The sequence below is a fragment of the Phyllobates terribilis genome, unplaced genomic scaffold (genome assembly GCF_046119375.1).
Source record: "Phyllobates terribilis strain yellow unplaced genomic scaffold, ASM4611937v1 Scaffold_11__3_contigs__length_659146591, whole genome shotgun sequence".
NCBI classification, from domain to species: domain Eukaryota; kingdom Metazoa; phylum Chordata; class Amphibia; order Anura; family Dendrobatidae; genus Phyllobates; species Phyllobates terribilis.
The window spans coordinates 137709025-137730479 of NW_027362771.1; the positions used below are offsets into that span (position 1 = coordinate 137709025).

At 42.0% G+C, this 21455-nt stretch overlaps 1 protein-coding gene across 9 annotated transcripts in view; it reads right to left on the minus strand.

Moving 5' to 3' along the window:
• The window catches only part of MGAT4C (MGAT4 family member C), a 259360-nt gene that overhangs the window by 198556 nt on the left and 39349 nt on the right, over positions 1–21455 (minus strand). Inside the window, exon 1 of one of the 9 annotated variants that reach the window (XM_073651626.1) lies at positions 1888–1943. The exons of the other annotated variants lie outside the window; for them this stretch is intronic. The gene's annotated coding sequence lies outside the window, so the exon portion shown is untranslated. Of the gene's footprint in view, positions 1–1887; positions 1944–21455 lie in introns of those variants that run through there. 9 annotated transcript variants of the gene reach the window in all.

Consider the following 21455-nt stretch of genomic DNA (forward strand, 5'->3'; position numbering starts at 1 on the left):
ACGAATCAATTTGTGAAGCCCCTGGGGGTTCCAAGTGCTAACTATGCATCTAGATAGGTGCCATGGGTGGTCTAGTTTCCAAAATGGGGTCACTTGTGGGAGAGCTCCAATGTTTAGGCACACAGGGGCTCTCCAAACGCGACATGGGGTCCGCTAACAATTTGGAACCATGTCGCATTTGGAGAGCCCCTGTGTGCCTAAACATTGGAGCTACCCCACAAGTGACCCCATTTTGGAAACTAGACCACCCAAGGCACCTATCTAGATGCATAGTGAGCAATTGGAACCCCCAGGTGCTTCACAAATTGATTCGTAAAAATGAAAAAGTGGGAAAAAAAATACTTTTTCATTTTTACAAATCAATTTGTGAAGCACCTAGGGGTTCCAAGTGCTCACTATGCATCTAGATAGGTACCTTGGGGGGTCTAGTTATCAAAATGGGGTCACTTGTGGGGGGTTTCCACTGTTTAGGCACATCAGGGGCTCTCCATACGCAGCATGGCGTCCGCTAATTATTCAAGCAAATTTTACAATCAAAAAGTCAAATGGCGCTCCTTCCCTTCCGAGCCCTGCCATGCACCCAAACAGTGTTTTTTCCCCACATATGTGGTATCTGCGTGCCCAGGGGAAATTGCACAACAAATTGTGGGGTCTATTTTTTCTTGTTACCCCTGCGAAAATAAAAAAAATTGGGTCTAAAGTAACATTTTTGTGAAAAAAGTTAAATGTTCATTTTTTTCTTCCACATTCCAAAAATTCCTGTGAAGCACCTGAAGGATTAATAACGTTCTTGAATGTGGTTTTGAGCACCTTGAGGGGTGCAGTTTTTAGAATGGTGTCACTTTTGGGTATTTTCTGTCATAAAGACCTCTCAAAGTGACTTCAAATGTGATGTGGTCCCTAAAAAAATGGTTTTGTAAATTTTGTTGGAAAAATGAGAAATCGCTGGTCAACTTTTAACCCTTATAGCTCCCTAACAAAAAAAAATTTTGGTTCCAAGATTGTGCTGATGTAAAGTAGACATGTGGAAAATGTTATTTATTAACTATTTTGTGTGACATATCTCTCTGATTTAAGGGCATAAAAATTCAAATTTTGAAAATTGCAAAATTTTCAAAATTTTCACCAAATTTCCATTTTTTTCACAAATAAACGCAAGTGATATCGAAGAATTTTTACCACAATCATGAAGAACAATATGTCACGAAAAAACAATCTCAGAATCAGGGGGATCCGTTGAAGCATTCCAGAGTATTTACCTCATAAAGTGACAGTGGTCAGAATTGTAAAAATTGGCCTGGTCATTAACGTGCAAACCACTCTTGGGGGTAAAGGGGTTAATGCTGCTAACATAAATACAAATGTAGTAACCCTTAATTTGTCTAACGGCACAATACATTATTGACAGGGCCATGTATCTTACAAGTTAACGATTATTAAATGTGTACAGAATCAGAAACAATAACTGACCAGTAAATGAATACATCACCAGAACCCCATCAATAGAGAAATTCAGCATCACAACCCCCATTAGAACGGAAATACATCACCAGAAACATCATCACTACAAGAATACATCACAAAGCTTAACGCTGCAATCAATTTTAATGTCAGGTCAGTCCCATATACAACTGTATCGCATGAACCTACAATTCCCAGTATGTCCTTAACAATGTTAAAGAAATGCTGGAAGTTGTTGCTATCAGTCATTATCAGACTGTGGACCATAAAAGAACCACAATACTTATAAAACACCGGTAGTATCATAAATAACCATTTACATTATTTACATTTATAAACAATTCTCTGATTGCAGTCTTTCTATTTTTTTAATTCTTTTTTCTCTATCTAGTTCAGATGATATCAACAGTTTGCTGTCAGGCTCACCAGGTGAGGTCAATCCTCTAATCCCCAGGTCCGGGTGGGAACATGGACTTCGGGCTTTGATACAGCAAGCTGGAAAACATGATGGCAGTGAGGACTCAGCACACTCAGGGAGATCAGGGGCAGCAAAACAGATGAAGTGGAACCCAGCAGGGATGGAAGCAAGTAAAGTACAGTATGCACAGAAGGTAGACCACCCCAAACATAGAGGTGTGTCTTTCAATGAGCCTTAAATAGGTCTAAGAAGATGATGTCATTGGTCCACGCCAAGCAACCTGCAAAACATGACATGGGGCCCTAAAGAGGGCAGCGGACTCAGGAGAAAGGAGAAAAGGATGCCCAGGATACCTGAGACATGTGTCTAATACTCATATTGGCAGATTTCTCTTTTCTCTAGTCTTCTGCAGCACATCCTGACACAGTGCCTTTAAAAATAACAGCATGATTATAATGCTCTTGAATAAAAATGTATGCCCTATGCTGTACCCCTGAATAAATAACTGCCCCTCACTGTGCTCCCTGCACAAAATGTGACTCCCACACTCTCCCTTTTATTGTACATGCTTTCCATACTACTCTCTTTTTTCCATACCGGGCTCCCTCTTCACACGATCCTCTCACACTGTGTCCTTCCAATACTTCCCAGTCTCTATACTGCACCCCCTCTTTACACTCCCCATCCTTGGCATACTGCCCCTTCCAGATTGTGCCTTCACACTGTTCCGCATACTTTCCCTTCTTTACACTGTGTTCCAAGTTATTATGCAAAAAGTGTTTAGGAGTGATAAGGTAAGAATTTTTTTGTTTGTCAGTTAAACTCATTGATGGTGATGTGTGTCAGGGCTCTTTATATCACTGTAAGCAATTGCAGACACCTGTGCTAGATAGTTTGGCAGGTGTGTCCAATGAAAGGCAAGACTACTTAAGAAGGCTTTCCCACATTATTAAGCAGCCTACATTTTCTGTCAAAATGGGAAAGAAAAAGGATGTGTCGGCTGCTGAGAAGCAACAAATTGAGGAGTGTTTAGGTCAAGGCATGACTACAATCATCATTGCCAAGACACTTCATCGTGATCATCGCACAATCAAGAAGTATGTAGCTGATTCACAGTACACACGTGTGCGTGCTGATAAGGGAAAATTGAGGACTCTTTCCTACAGGCAATTACGTCAGGTTAAAAGAGCAGTGGCAAAAAAGCCTTGTCATAGCAGCAGACAAGTTTTTGAAGCTGCTGGTGCCTCCAACGTCCCCCGAACAACAAGATGCAGGGTCCTTCAGAGGTTTGCAGCTGTGCGTAAGCCATCCTGTCGACCTCCTCTATCCACTGCACACAAGCAGAAATGGCTCCAGTCGGCCAAATAATACATGAAGACTGACTTCAAAACTGTTTTGTTCACCGAAGAGTGCCGTGCAATGTTCGATGGTCCAGATGGATGGAGTGGACGATGGCTGGTTTATGGACACCCCATGCAAACACGGCTATGGCGCCAACAAGGAGGAGGTGGAGTAATGTTTTGGGCTGGAATCATGGGGAGAGAGATTGTGGGCCCCTTTAGGATCCCTGAAGGGGTAAAGATGAACTCCATAATGTATGTTGAGTTTCTCAAACATCACTTCCTGCCATGGTTCAAGAAGAAGAACCGTGCATTCCGCAGCAAGATCATTTTCATGCATGATAATGCACTGTCTCATGCTGCACATAACACATCTGCATCTCTGGCTGCTATGGGCATAAAAGGGGACAAACTTATGGTGTGGCACCCATGCTCCCCTGACCTCAACCCCATTGAGAACCTCTGGAGCATCATCAAAAGGAGTGTCTATGATGGCGGGAGGCAGTTCACATCTAAGCAACAGCTCTGGGAGGGTATTCTGTCCTCATGCAAAACAATTGAAGCAGAAACCATCCAACACCTGACAAATTCATTGGACGAGAGAGTTCAGAAGCTCCTTTCAAACAAGGGGTCCTATGTGCAAATGTAACATCACCTAGAATAAAGTCTTGAGTTGAAAACTGATTGATTTCAGTTTGTAATAACCTGCTAATGCTTATAATTTCAAAAATGACCATTTTTTTTGTTCTTTATTAAAATGAAAAGGTTGAAAACTCTGCTGTGCATAATAATTTGGAACATGCATTTTGAGTGCAGTTTGAGTGTTTTATTTTTTTAAAAATATACTGTTATCATAGGCAGTTTGTACAAAAACCTTTCAATTGTACTCTAATAGTTATTTGACTGGAAAATTACAATGACTGCAATTCATATAGGTAATTTGAGAAAATCTGAGAAAATATTATTTGCATAATAATTTGGAACACAGTGTATACTACTAATTATCTATACCGTGCCCCCTCATAGTTTTCTCCCCTCATACTGTATCCTCACACAATTTCTCTCAATACTGTCACCTCACACTTTTCTCCCACCATACTGTCCCCTTTGAAATTTCCCCCATACAGTTATTCTCACACATTTCCCACCTCCCTCACCATTCTGTCAACTCACACATTTCCCCCCTCTCTCACTTCACCATACTGTCTCCTCACACATTCCACCCCCACTCCCCATACTGTTTCCTCACACATTCATCCCCACTCCCCATGCTGTCTCCTTACACATTCCTCACTACTCCTCATACTGTCTCCTCACACACTCCCACCTCCCCATACTGTATCCTTACATATTTTCCCCCAATCCCCACACTGTCTCCTCACACATTTTCCCTTCCCCCACTCCTCATACTGTCTTCTTAGACATTCTCCCCACTCCTCAAATTTCTTCTCTCACATCCCCCCACTCCTTATACTGTCTCCTCACATATCCCTCCCCCCATTGAGTCTCCTCAAAAATTCCCTCCCACTCCCCATACTGTCTCCTCAGCTCCTCACAGATTCTCTCCACTCTTCATAAAGTCTTCTCTCCCCCCTACTCCTTATACTGTCTCTTCACACTCCTCCCCCAATCCCCAGACTGTCTCCTCATATATTCTCCCCACTCCCCATACTGTTTCCTCACAAATCCTCCTCCATTTGGGCTCCTCATACTGTCTCTCCATACATTTTCCTATCCCCATATTGTCCCCTCAAGTCCCTCCATCCATACTGTTCCCTCACAGGATTCCCAATAACAAAAAATCTTTGGTTTCTTATGCTCCATTGGAGCGCTTACAATAACAACGTACCTATGTAGCGTGGGAGGGTAACGTCAGCAGCATGATCAGATGATCTGATGATGCGGCTGCGGTCACCATGACCTGGAGGTGCCGGCAGTGAAGGCTTCATTTGTACTCGCACATGAAAGATGCGAGTACAATTGACAGCTGGGAGCTGGCTTGTTACTCCTTCTCTGAGCTGTCACTTGGGGGATGGAAAAATGCAGCCACCTGCAGATTGACAGATCAGACGGGCTAACTGCATCCTCTTGTCGGCTGCAACTGGGTCAAATACCCTGCCTGCCCTCCTCTCTGTGGTTCTCAGCCACGTTATATACAAACCCTTTAAAAAAATTGCCTTTTTGCTGATATGCACATTGTAAGATACAGAAATCTCAAAGAGAATCTGTCAGGTTATTTTTGCATGCCTTACTAATAGTATCCTGAAATAGGGCTTGGGTAGCCCTTTTAGGGTATGTAACTTTTATTGATGTACATTACCCCATTTTGTTGCTGTAAGCCCCTGAAACTTTATAGTGGAGAACCGGCTAGTCGAAGGTATGTTAATGCCAAATGAATATTCACACCCTTCCACCACACATAATCCCACCCCTATGTGCCAGCATCCACTGATTGGGTGCAGTCAGACTGAGATATTACTCTCCGGATGATAGCATCTCCATCACCGGACTAGCCGCCTGCTCTACTGACCTGACCATGACAGCTAGATAGAAATACATGCTGTCATGCTCTGGTCAGGTGAGCAAATAGCCAGTCCAATAATTATTATGAGACACTCGGGTGAGCAATATGGCAGGTTGACTGCACCCAATCATTGACGCTAGCACAGAGGGGTAGGCGGTATTATGGGCAGGTAAAGAGGTGAATATTAATTTGGCATTTACATTAGCTTGGCTAGCCAGTGCGAATGTAAATATAAGAAGAATATTCACCACTTCCCCTGCCCATAATCCCGCCCATACCTTTGCACCAGCATCAGTGTTTCTCGCCCGAGAATCAAGTCATAATCCTCGGACTGGCCATCTGCTCTCCTGACCTGAGCGTGACAGTATGTATTTTTAAGCAGCTGTCATGCTCAGGTCAGTAGAGCAGACGGCCAGTCCAAGGACCAAGGATTGCGATGCAATATTCGACATACAGCATTCTAACTGAATCACTGACACTGGCGCAAAGGGGTAGGCAGGATTATGGGAGGAAGAAGAGGTGAATATTTATTTGCCATTTAAATATGTTTGACTAGCCGCCTATAGCCAACTTTCAATTTTCTGGTGTTGTGATCTGCAACAAGTACTAAGGAAGGAAAGGGGAAAGCTATCCCTACAGTAAGACTAAGCTGAATCCCTGCGATGTGGCGGGCTACCTGTTCCTTGCGAACAGACCCGCCTTAGTCCTCGGCGAGTCTGAACGAAGACCTTTAGCATAAAGGGAAGGGGTCCCTAAAAGAACTGACTGGAACAAAAATGGAACACCTCCTAAACAGAGAAAGTTGTTGCAGAAAACAAAAAGATAAACTGACAAAAAGGTACTAGAGGTCCCAGAAGGACCAAGCGAACTGACAGAGATAGGCGCAGAAGCACCTGGCTAGCAAAACAGTCAAACATCACTGAAGTCCAGCACAGCCAAAAGGGCGGAGCAGGAATATAAAGGCAGATGGTCACGTGACCACAAAACACAAGATGGAAAAAAAAACAGGAGGGTTCTAACATTACCCCCTCTTTTATGAGGATCCTCCAGATCCCCCAGGCCCAGGCCTATCTGGAAACTTCTTGTGGAAAACTCTAACAAGCCTAGGAGCAGAGACATCATCCGCCCTTACCAAGGAGTTATCTTCGGGACTGAAACCCTTCCAGGAGACGAGATACTGTAATCTCCCTCTATGCCACTTAGAATTCAAGATACAAGAAATTTCATATTCGCCGTCTTCCACCACAGGAGGAACTGTGACAGTGGCATCCCTATCTGATACATCAGCCTTTTTCTACAAGGAGACATGAAACACAGGACTAATCTTCCAGGAAGTAGGGACATCCAATCTAACCGCAGATAGGTTAACAACCTGAAGCACTTTAAATGGACCCACAAACTTAGGACCCAGTTATTTAGAGAGAATCCTCAAAAGATAGTTCTTTGAGGACAACCAAACCATGTCTCCCACAGTAAACAAAACCTCCTTACGTTTCCTGTCAAAATACTTCTAGGACTTCTTGTTAGCCTCTTGAAGGTTGCAATGTATGGTACATTAGTCCAAACTCTCTCCAAATCACCGGAAAAATTCTCCTCCTCCGACCCCAATTTGGAGAATGAACCAAAAGACGGATGTCTCCCAGTACAACAAAAAAAAGGAGAACACCCAGCTGAGGAGGATGTATGACTGTTAAGAGCAAATTCTGCGAGAGACAGAAACTCAGACCACACCTCTTGATTGCCTGCCAGAAAACAACGCAAAAACTGTTCTACATCCTGGTTCTTTCTTTCAGTCAAATGGACTCCCAACCTGTCCCAAAAAGCACGCCTAAAGCGAGCCACAAACTGAGGTCCTCTATCAGAAACAATATCCGAGGGAATGCCATGAAGCTTGACAATCTCCTTAACAAACACCTTAGCGAATTTCTTGGCGCAGGGCAACTTAATTAATGGAACCAAATGACACATCTTACTAAAACGGTCCACGACCACCCAGATGACAGTAAAACCCTCGGACACAGGCAGATCAGTAATAAAATCCATTGTGAGATGCATCCAAGGTGCACTAGGAACCTCCAGAGGGCAAAGCAACTACACAGCAGGAGTATGTCAAGCCTTTGACCTAGCACACACAGTACATTGACGCACCCACTTGATGACTTCTTTCTGCCATCCAGGCCACCAAAAACTGCGACTGATGAGTCTCTTAGTCTCCAAAATTCCTGGATGACCTGCCAACCGAGACTGATGACACTGCACAAACAAATCTCTCCTAAAGGCTCTAGGCACAAACAACCTCCCATGGGGAGTGTTAGATGGAGCATCATCTTGAGTGTTCAGAATCCCATTCTCCACAACGGAGTCCAATGCAGCCACCACAACTCCTTTCTGTAAAATGCTCTCCTCCTCCTCGGCTCCGACCGTAGGAGAGAAGCTGCGAGATAAAGCATCGGCTTTAACATTCTTAGTACCAGGGATATAGGTAACAGAAAAATGAAACAGAGAAAAAAAAGTGCCCATATAGCTTGACGTGCATTCAAGAGCTTGGCAGCATCCAGATAGATCAAATTCTTATGATCTGTAAAAACCTGAATAGGAAATCTAGCGCCTTCCAAAAAAATGACAACAATGTTCAAACGCGAGTTTAATAGCCAGCAACTCCCGATTTCCAACATCATAATTCAGTTCGGTTTCCCAATTTTTTTTCGAAAATAAGGCACAAGGATGTACTCCATTCCTGTTCTCCTGAGACAAAACTGCTCTGACTCCCACCGATGAAGCATCGACCTTGACCAAAAAGGCTTGGTCTCATCAGGCTGCATAAGGATAGGGGCAGAACTGAACCTCTCTTTGAGATACTTAAACGCTCCAATGGCCTCAGTAGTCCACTGGACCGTATTCGCACCTTTCCTGGTGAGATCGGTTAGAGGCTTAACAATTACAGAAAAATTCTTAATGAATTTCCTGTAATAATTGGCAAAACCCAAAAATCTCTGTATAGATTGCAAACCAATAGGCCTAGGCCATTCCTGCACAGCCTGAACCTTCACGGGGTCCATCTCAAAGCCCTCACTGGAGACAATGTAGCCCAAAAAACTAATTTTCTGCAAAGCAAACTCACATTTCTCCAGCTTAGCAAAGAATGAATTATTAACTGCAAAACTTCACGTACACTCTGCCAATGGGACTCCAGATCTGGCGAATAAATCAAAATGTCATCTAAATACACAACCACATTTTTACCAATCAAAGGTCTCAGGGTGTCATTAATAAGGTTCTGAAAAAATGCAGGTGCATTAGTAAGACCAAAAGGTATCACCAGATTCACAAAATGACCTACTGGAGTGTTAAAAGCAGTTTTCCATTCATCACCCTCCTTCACTCGTAACAAATTGTATGCCCCCCTGGAGATCAATCTTAGAGAACCACTTGGCTCCCACCAACTGGTTAAACAAGTCAGGGATTAACGGCAATGGGTAGGAATTGCGTACGGTAATCTTATTAATTTCATGAAAATCCAGACATGGACGTAAATCCCCGTCCTTATTTTTAACAAAGAAAAATCCAAGGTCTAATGTGACCAGCAGCCAAGCAAGTCTGTATGTACTCCTCCAAGGTCTTTCTTTCAGGGATAGCCAGAATAAACAAGCGACTCTTGGGAAGAGTAGCTCCCGGAACAAACTCAATGGCGCAATCATAATCCCTATGAGGAGGTAAAACTTGCGACTCCTCCGAAAAAACCCTCCAAAAATCTTGAATAGGTACAGGTAATTCCCCTTTTTCCACAGCCGCAATGCGACCATTACAACAGTTATAATAGCACTTCGGACTCCAAGACTATATCATATTATTAGACCAGTCCAGTAAAGGATTGTGCAGTTTTAACCAAGGCAATCCTAGAACAACCGGAGAGGGTAAATTATTTAAGACAAGCAAGTCCAAAATTTCTTGGTGAACTCTATTGATAGTGAGGGGAAATGCAGCACCCTTGTGAGTAATACATTTCAAGGGAGTGTTATCAAGTGCAATCACAGAAATAGGTGATGACAAAGGTTTGGATTTCAATTTAAGTTTTTCCAAAAACCCTTTATCAATCACATTAAGTGTGATTGATAAAGTGTTTTTTTTCAACACATTAAGTGTTGAACCACAATCCACAAATAACTGAAATTCAATCAAATTTTCCTGCAAAGTAGTACTCCCTGAAAGAAATACTCCTGCAGAGTGTAAACAAGCTATACGAGCGTACCTGACCTTTTTTTTTTCTTTACTTAAACGAAGCTCACAATACTTAATCAAATGGTCAGCTTTACCACAATAAAGACACAATCCCTCACTGAACCTCCGGTCTCATTCCTGAGAGCGGAGCAACATCGCCCTAACCTCCATCGGTTCTCCACCATCTGAGCAGATTTTCTGGGGACTAGGACCAGGCATTACAGGAGTCTTTACCTCATTCTGCCTAGATCTCAGCTTCCTATCCACACGAACAGCTAATTGCATGGCATCTTGCAGAGTCTCAGGTGCGGGGAATGCAATTAGCAAATTCTTAACCCTTTCACTCAGACCAGCAAGAAATAGACATTTCAGAGCAGGATCATTCCATTTGACTTCTGAAGCCCATCTTCTAAAGTGTGTGCAATAATTTTCAACATCACCTGACCCCTGATTCAAACGCCTGAGTTCTGCCTCAGCAGATGAGATTCGATCAGGATCGTTATATAATAGACCCATAGCAGAAAAAAAATCTTCTACCGACCTTAAGCTTGGATCATTAGGTTGGAGAGAAAAGGCCCACCCTTGTGGTTCATTGCGCAGTTCTATGAGATTAGCATCTACATTTTATAAAATAGATAGGAGGGACTATCACATCTAACTTGATTGAGAATATCTGAAATTAAGATTTTAAAAGTCTTGATTATTTTTACAAAGTTGATTCAGGTTGTTCTGCATACTTTTCAATGTTATTATTTTCTCTGTCTACATACAGCACATGTTCTCACTTATCTTCTAAACATCAAGTTTCTTCTCTTAACATTTTTACTTACTTTTATTTTCAATGATGATATTGACCTAATCATATTTAAATCTTTGTCAATATGTCATAATGACCCACAACTATATATACTACCATGTATTCTGTTTACATTTTTATGTTCAAAAGTCTATACAGATTGAACTGGTTGAATTTGGAAATATCACAAAAATCTGTTCCCTTAAGCCCCAGCCATTATATTAATTACATTGTTTTCTCAAAGTGTAAAACCATAAAAGACTCCATAAGGCATGCCTCATGTGTTTGTTGTAGTTGGCAGTTTCACCAGAATAATGAAGCATGCCCGAATTTGAATAAGCAAATAATTATAAAAATTAACAAAACAAAAGGAGACAATTTTCAAGCAAAGTGCCTATAAGACATAGTCAATAACAATAGATTTTAGGAAAAAATAAAGCCAAGTGAAAAAGTAATAATAAAAAAAAAAAAAATAGCCTACGGTAAATAAAGATGAAATTGAAAAGTCAGTAACCACACCTGAGCTGTTTGACAGGGCTCCCAGGAATTCCACCCAAAGGGACATTTATAACATAGCCATAAATGAGATTTGTTAAAAATACCCATTCATGATTATCTTGATGTGTAAAAAGACTGCTGATCACCCAATGTTCATCAAGTGAAATGACCTTTTGTGCAGCATAATAAATTATCTTTGCTGTGCATCATCTAATGTAATCATTTAGTTTGGTCTGTTTGTGTATGCAAATGACCGTCGTTTGGTCCTTGTAAGCAGAACTTGAGCGTCTAATCTTAGTGTACTTATTTGCATTCACTTAGAAAGCATAGGGAACTGGCAATAGAAATAGCAAAGAAATGATTGAGATGTTAAAGAGATGTTGTGAGGCTGTGTGTCCACTATGCGTTTTTTAAGTGTTTCCGCAGCGGCAATTCCGCTGCAGAAACGCTTAAAAAATGCTTGGTAGAAGGTCTGCCATGTTCCCCAATGATAATCCGCATGTGCTGTGCACATGCTGCGGAAATTTTCGCTGTGAATTATCATTGTGGAAAAATCTGCAGCACTACCAATTATTTAGCAGAAGCGCGGCGTTTTCGCCGCCATTGACTAGCATTGGACCGCATGGAATCCGCATCACTGCACCTGCAGATGCGGATTCCATGCGTTTCAAAGTGCGGATGGTACCCGGGTTTGGAGAAGAGGAGACTCTCTTCCGGACCCGGGTACCATAGTACTTGTAAAAAAAAGAATAAAATAAAAAATATACATTATACTTACCTTCTGATGGCCCCTGGTCTCCTCAGCGATGCGTCTTGGCTTGCCGGCAGCTCGCGGTGGACTCAAGGACCTGCCATGACGTCATTTAGTTATGTGACTGGTCAAGCGACCGCTGACGTCGGCAGGTCCTTTAGTCTACCACGAGCTGCCGGCAAGGCAGGACAAGGACACCGGGGGCCATCAGAAGGTAAGCATATATTTATTTTCTATTTTTTACCATTCTTTCGGTCACATTATATAAATCCATGCCGGTTGCATGGATTTATATAGTGTGACCAAGTTGTCAAGCACTTTGCAAGTGATGCTAAAATAGGTTGGAAAGCGTTTGACAACCCGCATGCGGAAATGCATGTGAAGAACGCTTCACATCCGCTTGTCCCTGGCAGGAAAAATGCATGTACAATCGGCATGCGTTTTTTCTGCCAGGTAGATGCAGAAGTGCTCAGGAAAAAATCCAGAGCATTTCTGCATCGTGGGCACATAGCCTAAGTGTTAGCAAGACTTACGTTTCCACTGGGCAAAGAATCAGAATCATACCAATTGACTGTGGTGGCATGTCATGTCCTTGCTATTAAGTTGGTGGATTAAAAAATGTAAAGATTCCAAAAGAGTGATATGTTTATCCAATTCCCATCTAAATAAACAAGCTTTCAAATGACTCCTCAAAAAAGTTTTGAAAATGTGTCAATGTACAAATGTAAAAACGAGTGCTGTTTTCTAAAAGCCCAAAATAGACCGTGTTCTTAAGAGTATAAGTTATCAATATGGGATAATTAAAGAGGACCTTTTACGATTTTTTTTTCATTGAACTGTCCTATTAAAGGAATAGAAGAATCCAAGTTATCTGTAAACAGAAAGATTGTGAGGGAATATTTAGCTAACATAAATGAGTTCAAGTGTCCAGGTCCAGATGAATTACACCCCAGAGTACTGAAGGAGATCGTAGAAGAAATTTTAGAACCACTCTCCATAATCTTTGAAAATTCTTGGAGAACAGGAGAAGTCCCGGAAGACTGGAGAAGAGCAAATGTTGTTCCTATCTTCAAAAAGGGGAAGAAGGTGGACCCAGGGAACTATAGGCCGGTGAGTCTGACTTCTATACCAGGAAAGATCTTTGAACAAATTATTAAACAACATGTATGTAAGTACCTGGATAAGAATGAAGTGATTAACCATAGTCAGCATGGGTTTGCAACTAGCAAGTCAGGTCAGACTAACTTAATTTCCTTCTATGACAGAATCACTGACTGGGTGGATCAGGGAAATGCTGTAGATATAGTATACCTTAACTTCAGCAAAGCATTTGACAAAGTATCTCACACCATCCTTATTGAAAAAATTACCAAGTATGGAATGGACAAGGCAACTGTTAGGTGGATTAATAACTGGCTTAGTGATCGGACTCAAAGAGTGGTCGTAAATGACTTCACATCCAGTTGGATGAATGTCTCAAGAGGGGTACCACAGGGCTCTGTCCTGGGACCTGTATTGTTCAACATCTTAATCAATGATTTAGATGAAGGAATTGAGGGTAAACTGATTAAATTTGCTGATGACACAAAGCTAGGAGGGATAGCTAATACTAGAGAAGAGAGAGAGAGGATTCGAAAAGACCTAAATAAACTGGAGCAGTGGGCAGTAACTAACAGAATGGTTTTTAACAGGGAAAAATGCAAAGTACTACATCTGGGCAATAAAAATGAAAAAAGCATATACAAAATGGGAGGAATAGAGCTAAGCAACAGTACATGTGAAAAAGACTTAGGTATACTAATAGATCATAGACTGAACATGAGTCAACAGTGTGATGCAGCAGCAAAAAAGGCAAATACAATTCTGCGATGTATTAACAGAAGCGTACAGTCTAGATCACGTGAAGTCATTATCGGACTTTACTCCTCTTTGGTCAGACCTCATCTGGAATACTGCATCCAGTTTTGGGCACCACATTTTAAAAACGACATCGACAAACTGGAGCAAGTTCAGAGAAGAGCGACCAGAATGGTGACCGGTCTGCAAACCATGTCCTATGAGGAACGGTTACAGGATTTGGGAATGTTTAGCTTCCAAAAAAGAAGACAGAGAGGAGACTTAATAGCTGTCTACAAATATCTCAAGGGTTGTCACATTGTAGAAGGATCATCTTTATTCTCATTTGCACAAGGAAAGACTAGAGGCAATGGGATGAAACTGAATGGGAGGAGACACAGATTTGATATTAGGAAAAACTTTTTGACAGTTAGGGTGATCAATGAGTGGAACAGGCTGCCACGAGAGGTGGTGAGTTCCCCTTCAATGGACGTCTTCAAACAGAGGCTGGACAGATATCTGTCTGAGATGATTTAGTGAATCCTGCTTTGAGCAGGGGGTTGGACCAGATGACCCAGGAAGTCCCCTTCAACTCTACCATTCTATGATTCTATGAAGATCCAATAGCTGCACTGCCCCTCTGTCCTCACTGATTCATGCAGGAAGTTAGACCAGGAGATTAGAGTTGTATCATTACATCTCACACATATAGAAACCTTCTCTAAGCTATAGTGAGGATGTGTTCTCCTTTCCTTTGAGTGTTGCTGGCTGCTTATCTTTGGTCAGCATCATACAGGAAAAAGTAATCATCTCCATTGAAAACTCTGATAATACACATTTTGGGCTTAAAAACTAAACTTGTTAGGTGCCAGATACTTTGATTGCTAAAAAAATCCATAATAAATAGGGAACATTTTAAAATAAATAATATTCAATCTGAAGCTACTATTATATCTTGTGTCCAGTTCAACTTGAAAAACTTGATGAACGGTCCTTTTTAAGTCATACCAGTAAATATGGATGAAAATACAAATAACACATATCTGCATTAAGTGTCCATATTACTTTCCATATTTCATCTGTTTGCGATCACAGACATATGAGACAGGCTAAGGCCCCCTTCACACGTCCGTATAAAACCTGAAATGAGTCATCTGTGTGCCATCAATGTGTCATCCATGTATTTCCAGTATGGATAAAGAAAGAATAAAAGTGCAAAGCTTCTCCTATACTTTGTAATATGAAACATGAACAGTACACGGACGGCACACGGATGCTGTACGTGTTTATCACAGATGCATAGACTTGTATTGGCCCTTGTCATCTGTGCTGCCGGAAAAAAAAATGGATACATCTCTGTGTGATTCACATGGACACATGGTCCTTGTGAACACACGGACATGTGAAGATCACCATAGGTTATAATGGGTAGGTGTTTGTCGCCACAGAGGTACTGCACCTCACCCAGAGGTGTGGTGTTTCCCTTCTCTCAGGTAAGGAGGGAGTGCTGCACGGAACCCCAAACACCTACATCCAACACTACACTGCTCCAGGCCAGCTGGAAGGGCAAGACGCAATGTAAGTTTCTGCTGAGCCCTGACCCTGGCTGGAGTGGGGAGAACCAAAGGTAGGGGGAACCAGTAGTGGGTGTGGGTGGAGGAAGTAGTTAGAAGGAGCACTATGGTAGGAGTATAAAATAGGGAAGCCATCTTAGGGTGGTGGTGAGATAGTTCTGGAGAGCAGTTCAGAAGAACAGCTCAGGACAGTTCAGAAGAACAGTACGGGAGCAGAGTCTCATTAGGAGCTCTGCTCCATAAGTATGGCCAAGTCAGGAGGCCCAGGAGGGGAGCAGGGAGTAGGCTCCGTTCTAAGAAAGGATCCTAGGGGGTACGGCGCATGCAGGACGGCACCCGTACGCCCCGCATCTGTCTGAAGACAGAGGGATCGTAGCCGTATTCAAGTCCCCTGAGGGTCAAGCAAGTCTGTGTAACTCCGACGGACAGGAGGGACTTCAGAGTACCCAAACAGGATTCAGAGTGGGCAGCGCAGGGCAGGAGGGAGAAAGACCCAGTGTGAAGACGGTCAAATTAGGAACATGAGAAAGTGGGGTTCTGCCAGGTATTCCCAAGCTGCCTGAGGAAGGATAGAACCCCTGCCCGGTGAACGCAGTGCGACACGGGAGGCCTTCACCTGTACAGCTCTTTCACTTCACTGCCCTGAGGCCTGCTCCACCTGTGGGGAGCCGTCCCATCACAAGCTGCCCTAACATCTGCCTCAAAGGACTGGTGCAGCGCTGGTAATCCTCACCAAGCACCACAGGTGGCGTCACGAACTTTCTAAAAGTAGCCCCCTTTTTGCACTGACCGACCTGGGTCACGGACCGGGCCAGCCACCATGATCTCCCCCAGCAGCCAGAGGCCCGGCTGCTGAGTACCCCACGGCCCTGGGGGCGCGTCAGGTGCGTCATCCGTGAAAAAAACGGATGCCACATGTACTGCAAACATGGACATATGAAGGAGGCCTAAGACAGCTCATGACACTATTTATTCAGTATATTTTGCTAATAGTGGCTCAGTTATTAGCACTGTAGTCTTGCAGCTCTGGGTTTCACCAATGACATCATCTACAAGGAGTTTGTATGTTCTCCCCATGTTTGCGGGGGTTTCCTCTGGGTTATCCAGTTTCCTCCCACACTCCATAGACATTCTGATAGGGAATTAAGATTGTGAGCCTAACTGGGGACAGAGATGATAATGTCTGTAAAGCACTGTTGAATATGATAGCGCGACATAAACAATGCCTAATAATAATAATGCATAGTAGCAGTTATTTTGTATATCACTAGAAACATTCGGATTAAGGGTGCAGTTATGTAACAAGTCTCATTTTAATGAAAATTTTCATTTTTTTTAAAGTTCTTGCTAACATAGGATTAAACAATCAAGATCTCTGTAAGGAAGACAGAAAAGTGAGTGCCAAAGGCATGAATCCTGCAGATACTATGCAGATACTAAAGCTTCCAGCAGAGGCAACTCTAAAAGTGTTTGCCTTATGGGTGGACAGATTGTTATAAAAAAGACAAAAATAACATCACTTCATTTCCCTTGTTACTGACCTCTTATAGATTTCTACAGATAAGGGGTGAAGGAGAATGCTAGCTTCATCAGTGATCTATATACACTGCATACAGTTAGGTCCATATATATTTGTACAGAGACAACATTTTTCTAATTTTGGTTCTAGACACTACCACAATGAATTTTAAACAAAACAATTCAGATGCAGTTGAAGTTCAGACTTTCAGCTTTCATTTGAGGCTATCCACATTAAAATTGGATGAGGGGTTAAGGAGTTTCAGCTCCTTAACATGTGCCACCCTGTTGTTTTTAAAGGGACCAAAAGTAATTGGACAGATTAAATAATTGTAAATAAAATGTTCATTTCTAGTACTTGGTTGAAAACCGTTTGTTGGCAATGACTGCCTGAAGTCTTGAACTCATGGACATCACCAGACGCTGTGTTTCCTCCTTTTTGATGCTCTGCCAGGCCATCACTGTGGTGGTTTTCAGTTGCTGTTTGTTTGTGGGCCTTTCTGTCTGAAGTTTAGTCTTTAACAAGTGAAATGCATGCTCAATTGGGTTGAGATCAGGTGACTGACTTTGCCATCCAAGAATATTCCACTTCTTTGCTTTAATAAACTCCTGGGTTGCTTTGGCTTTATGCTTTGGGTCATTGTCCATCTGTAGTATGAATCGACGACCAATCAGTTTGGCTGCATTTGGCTGGATCTGAGCACACAGTATGGCTCTGAATATATCAGAATTCATTTGGCTGCTTCTGTCCTGTGTCACATCATCAATAAACACTAGTGACCCAGTGCCACTGGCAGCCATGCATGGCCAAGCTATCACACTGCCTCCGCCGTGTTTTACAGATGATGTGGTATGCTTTGGATCATGAGCTGTACCACGCCTTTGCCATACTTTTCTCTTTCTATCATTCTGGTAGAGGCTGATCTTGGTTTCATCTGTCCAAAGAATGTTCTTCCAGAACTGTGCTGGCTTTTTTAGATGTTTTTTAGCAAAGTCAAGTCTAGCCTTTTTATTCTTGATGCTTATGAGTGGCTTGCACCGTGCAGTGAACCCTCTGTATTTACTTTCATGCAGTCTTCTCTTTATGGTAGATTTGGATATTGATATGCCTACCTCCTGGAGAGTGTTGTTCACTTGGTTGGCTGTTGTGAATGGGTTTCTCTTCACCATGGAGATTATTCTGCGATCATCCACCACTGTTGTCTTCCGTGGGAGCCCAGGTCTTTTGCATTGATGAGTTCACCAGTGCTTTCTTTCTTGGGATGTACCAAACTGTTGATTTTGCCACTCCTAATATTGTAGCAATTTCTCGGATGTTTTTTTTCTGTTTTTGCAGCTTAAGGATGGCTTGTTTCAATTGCATGGAGAGCTCCTTTGACCGCATGTTTACTTCACAGCAAAACCTTCCAAATGCAAGCACCACACCTCATATCAACTCCAGGCCTTTCATCTGCTTAATTGAGAATGACATAACGAAGAGATTGCCCACACCTGTCCATGAAATAGCCTTGGAGTCAATTGTCCAATTACTTTTGGTCCCTTTAAAAACAGGATGGCATATGATAAGGAGCTGAAACTCCTAAACCCTTCATCCAATTTTAATGTGGATACCCTCAAATGAAAGCTGAAAGTGTGAACTTCAACTGCATCTGAATTGTTTTGTTTAAAATTCATTGTGGTAATATCTAGAACCAAAATTAGAAAAATGTTGTCTCTGTCCAAATATATATGGACCTAACTGTATGTTAGAATAGTTTCAGTGTTTTTCTCTAGCTCAATAGAAATCCATACTGACATGAGAGAACTTACAGTGTCCGTCAGAGACAGTGTGCTTGCTTCTCACAAGCGACTGTACTGCGTTTGTGCAACCCTTTTTGCGAAGGAGGAATAATTGTATTTTAAAAATACAAAGGAAAATTCCCAAAAATCCAGACATTTAACTGCATCTGTCTACCTCACAAACTGTGCAAGTCAAAAGCAATCTTTTTTGCACATCTATCTTACTAGTCGAATACATTTGTACACACGACACCAATACAGCACCATTGGAGCTGCTGACTTTTTGGATCTGATCCTGCCTAGCATTTGAATTTGGTTGGAAAAATACCATATTTTTCAGATTATGAGAGGCACTTTTTTCCTGACAATTTGGGAGGAAAATGGTGATGCGTTTTATCGTCTTATAATCCAAAGTTATCTTACCTGGGGGGGCGGCGTAGGTGGAGTGGGGTCACAGGAGCCAGGGTCACTGATTCAGGACGCCAGTGGTGGTGGCAGGAGGAGAGGGCGATGCTGCGGGCCCTGTCCTCTCTGAAGATGTCTGAGCAGGTAAGCGGAGGTCACCTGTCCTGTACATATTCCTGTGGTGGGCTTTAGGAAAATGGCCACCGGAAGAGGCGCATGTGCAGATTGAGATCTTGGGAGACTTCATACCACTTGTTTCATTCAGAGCAGGATGATGTTGCCTCTGACAGTGACACTGTCAGTTTGAGTCAGTGTTCTGCAAAGAATGGTCTGACTAATCACAAATGACTAAAAGGGATAATTCTTGTTCTGTTTATTTTTATTTTTAAAACATAAAAAGTCTGTCACTTTGCTTGCTTTCTAATTAAATAGGCTGTTTACTATTGGTTACCTGAATGAAGCAGCCTGGATCATATTCCTCACCATCCGCTACACCGATGCCTCCACCCTGTGCCAGTCGATGCACTGGTTACCCATCCACTATAGAGTTCAATATCAAACTCATCACCCTTACCCACAAAGCGCTCCATGCTTCAGCACCGCCCTACATCTCCCCCTCATCTCAGTCTACCACCCTACCCATGCCCACCGTTCTGCTAATGACCTAAGATTAACATCATCAATAATCTGAACCTCCCACTCTTGTCTCCAAAACTTCTCACGTGCTGCGTCAATTCTTTGGAACGCACTACCCAGGACCCTTTGTTTACTCCCCAATACCCACAGTTTTAAGCTTGCCCTAAAATTGCACTTCTTTAGACTGGCCAATCACCTCACCTCATTTATCTAACTATTCCTTTTTTTTCCCATACAACATTTCCTTCCAAATCAGGACCCTCATATCATCTGTTCACACACTCCCATGTACTTAATAGACTTCTGTGTCTGTACTTGATCACATACTGGTTGGTGACTGGTTCATTTTGCATTAGGTGATTAACCTATTATAAGATTGATGGTTGACAGTAAAATACAAGCAATTGTTACCATCCACCTTTTGTGTCTCCCCTATTTCCTCATAGCTTATAAGCTTGTGAGCAGGGCCCTCACTCTTCCTGGTATCTATTGATTTATGTGATTATTGTTATTCTGTAATGTCTTTTATTGTCTGTACAAGTCCCCTCTAAAATGTAAAGTGCTGTGGAATATGTTGGCGCTATAGAAATAAAAATAAAATTATTGTTATTATTATTATTAATTATTACCATCCATTTTGACATTAGTAAAGCTGTGTTTGTGTAAAAGAGCTTCGATGGATACCATCCTAGGAAACTTCTGAGTGTCACTAACATCTTTATAGGGCAATTAGATACTTTCCAGCATTGAGATTTGTGGTGAATCGGTTCGTTGCGAATCAATTTTCTTTTTAAAAGGTTGGCAAACCTGTTCAATTTGAATTTCAAAAGATTTGATCATCTCTGGTCTCCAGCCAAATAAAGTGAAAAAAAAAATCTCATGTCTAATTCATAGCCCATGTAATACATGCAGAAGCGCCTATTATTCATGATATTTAATACCTAAAGTAGCTTGGTTAATTTTGCTCTGTAATGAAATGAGTCCTGCCATACCTGCTGATTCTGGATGAACCACTTCATTCTCCACAAAGGCTCAAGTGTTTTTATTTTGTCTTCCCCTGAATCAAATAGTCAGATATGAGAACGCTTGAACTCGATGGATATGCTTTTTTTCATGCTACTGTATGTAACTATGTCACTATTTGCTATATAGCTATGCGGCTGTCATGCTGCTGTTTCTATGGTGCAAATTATACAATGCAATTTCCAATACTATATGGATATTCTATTATATGGATTTTATTTAAAATGCAATGTGAAATCAACCATCTACCAAAATAAATAATTATAAGGGTAAAACCACTTTCAGTAGGTGATGGCATATAAATAAGATATGCCATCCCTTAATGATCACTGGAGGTCCGAACTCTATGTTCTATACTGATCCTGAAAATAAAGGGTCTTCAAGGCTGTAGCAATGCAGTGCCCCTTTCACAGTTTTTTCCTTCACAGTGATGCTCCCTGCTACTCACCTGTGCAGGGAATGGCAGCCAACACAATACACTTAAATCGAGCTGCTGTGTCAATTGAACCTCTAAAAAGAGGAATAACAAGGGTAAGAATGCAGCCCTGAAGCGGCAGCACTTTCTGAGGATATGTGGGGGTCTCAGAGGTCAAGCACCAGCAATCATTTTCTGATGGTATATGTCAACTCTATTCCATTACTTATTGAAAAGTCGTCTAAGGGGTATAGTTTCTCCAT